Raw genomic sequence first — 4879 nt, forward strand, 5'->3', positions numbered from 1 at the left:
ATTATGCAGATATCACACTGTACATGTACAGGTACCCCAGTTTTGGCATCTGTCTTAGTCATGTTTCTCTGCTCTTATATAGTGAATAACACTATGTAGTAACTCTAGTTTCACCCACACCTTCAAGTGGCCACTTTTATATAGCGCTAACATATTCCGCAGCGCTTTACAATTTTGCACACATTATCATCGCTGTCCCCATTGGGGCTCACAATCTAAATTCCCGATCAGTATGTCTTTTGAATGTGGGAGGAAACCGGAGTACCCGGAGGAAACCCACGCAAACACGGAGAGAACATACAAACTCTTTGCAGATGTTGTCCTGAGTGGGATTAGGACCCAGGACTCCAGCGCTGCAAGGCCGCTGTGCTAACCACTGAGCCACCGTGCTGCCCAATACATACTACAGTGCTAACCACTGCGCCACCGTGCTGCCCAATACATACTACAGTGCTAACCACTGCGCCACCGTGCTGCCCAATACATACTACAGTGCTAACCACTGCGCCACCGTGCTGCCCAATACATACTACAGTGCTAACCACTGCGCCACCATGCTGCCCAATACATACTACAGTGCTAACCACTGCGCCACCGTGCTGCCCAATACATACTACAGTGCTAACCACTGCGCCACCATGCTGCCATATAGAGGCTTCAAACTGTTTGTGAAGTGAGTAAACAAACATTTATCAAGACTGTGTCACTATGAGCATTCTGTCACATCTGTAAATGTTTTACAAGACATGCAGCTATGTGATTGTCTGAATGCATTCGGTATACAGTATTTCAATCTTGTTTGCAAATCGCCATTTGTATATTCACCATTTGTACATTTGAGGCAGAGAAAGTTATGGCTCTCAAGCAGAGAAACTAATATAGTGGACAAAGCTATATTTTTAATGAACTACTGAGGCAAAGTACCAGCATTGTTTTTATCAAATTTATATGAAGCCTATTGTGTCCAATGTGAGCAACCAGGCAACACAAAAAGGAGCTTTTCAAGTGAGCTCTTTAAGATACACAAATGTGAAGTGTTTGCCATCAAGGATGTGGTTTCACCAATGGTGGGTACCTTTTTTTAAAATATACTATTGCCATCACAGTCCCCCTTGCCCAAACTTCACGGCCCTATAACAGTACAAAGCATGCTCACCCAGGTCATGTCATCAGAGATAAGGAACAGACATTACAGGAGACAGAGTTAAGAATTAGGGCCAATGTAGTGGTGTGGGTCTCTGAGACTTGTAATGCAGTGAATGATCTGCCAAACAATTCCCCAATGGGAAAAATGCACTAGTGACATCGACTGCCCCTAGCCCAAACTTCAACGACCTATAACAGTACAGAGCACGTTCACCCTGGTGATCTACTGGCAGGTACAGGACAGATTGCAGGAGACAGAGTTAAGTAGGCCCAATGTAATGCCATGCCCAATTCCCCAATGTGTTGTCCTTTTTTAAAAGAGTGCCATCACAGCACCCTTGGCCAAAATGCACCAAACAGACCACGTTCACTCTGGTGATATAGTGGTTCTGGATGAGGATAAGGAGGAGGATAACAGCAAATGACCAAATCTGGAAGCGTATCCCATGTGTGGTTGTGAAGAGGTGCATGAGAATACACCTCCCCAAAAGAGAATGTATTTGAGGTTTTGTTTCGCTATTTTCACTTGGTGGTGTACAGAAGTCTTTCCCAATCCAGCCCTTGTTCAGTTTTATAAGAGTCAGCCTGTCAGCATTTTCAGTTGACAGGCAGAAGCACTTATCTGTTATAATTCCACCAGCGGCACTAAAAACCCTCTCTGACAGAACGCTAGCAGCAGGGCAAGCCAGGATCTCCAAGGCGTAAAGAGCCAGTTCATGCCACGTGTCCAGCTTGGATACCCAATAATTAAAAGGCACAGAGGAATCACGGAGGACGTTTGTACGATCTGCAAGGTACTCCCTCACCATCTTCCCAAACATTGCACTTCTTGTCACAGCACCCTTTGCCTCTGTGCTACCACGATCGGAGGGTCTGAGAACTGTCCCAGAACCTTGCCATTGTTCCCCTGTCTGAGCTGGATTGTACTTCTGTCTCTCGCTTGGAGTCTTTGGTTATACAACAAACTCTGACGTCTGCTGCCAGCGTTCTCACATAGGAATTTTCTAAGTAATTCCGCTACAAGGGCCCTGTGGTACTGCAACATTTTAGTTCACCTCTCTGCCTCAGACAGAAGGGATTGAAAGTTCTTCTTGCAGCATGGGTCTAGAAGTGTCACCAACCAGTAATGACTGAAATGCAGCGCAACATAAAGTCAGCCATGCGTGCCAGACTGCTAACAGGCAAGACTTCCGTGTCCTCACCAACAGGACAACTGACTATGCTGTCCTCATCCTCCTCCTCCCTGTCCTCAGGCCATCCCTGCTGAACAGAAGCTTATACAGATGTGTTTGTAGTACCATCTATAGCACATGAAAGTAGCTCCTCTTCTTCCTCCTCCTCATTGCCTACCAATCCACGTTGAGAAGACATGAGGCTGGGCTTAGTGTAATCCCCCTGAATGTCTCCTCCATGTCCTCATGCTACGCCTGCAATGCATCCTTTGACTGTGAGCAGAGTTTTTCAGAATGCTGAGAAGCGGGATGGTGATGCTAACTATGGCGTCATCGCCGCTCACCATCTTGGTGCAGTCCTCAAAGTTTTGGAGGATGTTACATATGTCTGACATCCATGTCCACTCCTGAGGTCTTAGGTGTGGAGTCTGACCTGAAATTCGACTGTCTTGTTGATGTTGGTAGTCAACATCGGCCCTCTTCTGCTCACAAATCCTTTCCAACATATGCAGCGTAGAGATCCAGCGCGTGGGGACATCACACACCAGTCAGTGAGCTGGAAGCTGCAAACGCTGCTGAAGCACGGCAAGGGCAGCTGAAGCTGTAGCTGACTTTCTAAAATGGGCAGACAGACGGCGTACTTTCACTAGCAGATCCGGTAGCTTTTCAGAAAATGTTGAACCACGAGGTTAAGCACATGGGCCAAGCAAGGTACGTGTGTGAGCTCACCTTGCCTCAGAGCCGCCACCAGGTTATGGCCATTGTCACACACGACCATGCCTGGCTGTAGGTTCAGCAGTGTCATCCAAACATCTGACTGCTCTTTCAGTGCTATCCACTACTCTTCTGCATTGTGAGGTTTGTCACCTTTGCAGATTAGCTTCAGCACAGCCTGTTGCCGCTTGGCTGAGGCAGTGCTGCAGTGCTTCCAGCTTCTCACTGATGTGTTGATTTCAGAGATGGAGGATGAAGAGGAGGAGGTGCAGGAGCTGTAGACTGTGGGGGCAACCCTGATTGACATAGGGTCAGCAATTCTCTGTGTGGGGAGGATGTGTTCCATCCCAAGGTCCGACTGGGTCCCGGCTTCCACTATGTTAACCCAGTGTGCCATCATTGAGATGTACCGTCCCTGCCCACAAGCACTTGTCCATGTGTCTGTGGTTAGGTGGACTTTCCCTGTAACAGCATTGTTGAGGGCACGGGTAATGTTGTGGGACATATGCTGGTGTAATGGTGGACCGAGTACCTTGGGACAGCCGCCGCCATCAGGTTGCAGAAAGCTTCTGTCTCAACAAGCCTAAAAGACAGCATTTCTGGCACAAGCAGAAGAGAAATATTAAAATTGAGGACTGTGGGGTGTTGGCTGGGTATTTCTGCTTGCGTTCCAAAGACTGGGTTATAAACCACTGAAGGCTGTGCTGGGACAAGGACATGGACGGGCTTGCTGATGGTGCTGCCTGACTGTGGGCCACAACAGGTGCAGGGCTAGAAGCATGAATTGAAAACACCAAAAAGAAAAAAAAAAAAGGGCACAAGGGTAGCACACAACTATGCTACATATGCCTGACAAACTAACTTTTAACCCCTTTCTGTCATTGGACGTACTATTCCGTCCATGTGGGGTGGGCCCTACTTCCCAATGACGGAATAGTACATCCAGCGCGATCGGCCGCGCTCACGGGGGGAGTGCGGCCGATCGCGGCCGGGTGTCAGCTGCCTATCGCAGCTTACATCCGGCGCTATGTGCCAGGAGCGGTCACGGACCGCCCCCGGCACATTAACCCCCGGCACACCGCGATCAAACATGATCGCGGTGTGCCGCCGGTATAGGGAAGCATCGCGCAGGGAGGGGGCTCCCTGCGGGCTTCCCTGAGACCCCCGCAGCAACACAATGTGATCGCGTTGCTCTGAGGGTCTCCTACCTCCTTCCTCGCTGCAGGAATGTATGTATATATATATATATATATATATATATATATATATATATATATATATATATATATATATATATGTACACACTTACTTACTTCACAAAAACAGGCAGCACTCCATATTGTTTAGGTCAATATGCAGGTGTTTATTGAGCCCACATCTCCATGCAACGTTTCGGCTCTAACAGAGCCTTTCTCAAGCCTTGAGGTGGGCTCAATAAACACCTGCATATTGACCTAAACAATATGGAGTGCTGCCTGTTTTTGTGAAGCATATGAATTGGAAACAACCGAGGACGGTTGAATTTTGCTTGTTTTTTTCTGATATCAAATAGTACGGAAAATATGACCACTGATCTGATCCTTGTTTGGCATACTAGAGGACGTAATAAAATTCCTACAAATATTGCACATGGTTTTAGTCTATGTTTATATTGAAAATAGACATTATGGAGGTTTTTTCCTGCTTCATTACATTCCATAGATTTGTACTCCGGCATCGGAGATCAGTGGAATACCACAAGCAAGATGGCGACCGGTGTCTCAGATGCTGACTGCGCAGGCGCGGTGAGATGCGCTATGTTCCATGGGTAATTTCGTCATGGACATGCGCAGTTCACTTCTGGGAAC

Source organism: Ranitomeya variabilis, chromosome 6, assembly GCF_051348905.1.
Source record: "Ranitomeya variabilis isolate aRanVar5 chromosome 6, aRanVar5.hap1, whole genome shotgun sequence".
Taxonomy (NCBI): Eukaryota; Metazoa; Chordata; class Amphibia; order Anura; family Dendrobatidae; genus Ranitomeya; species Ranitomeya variabilis.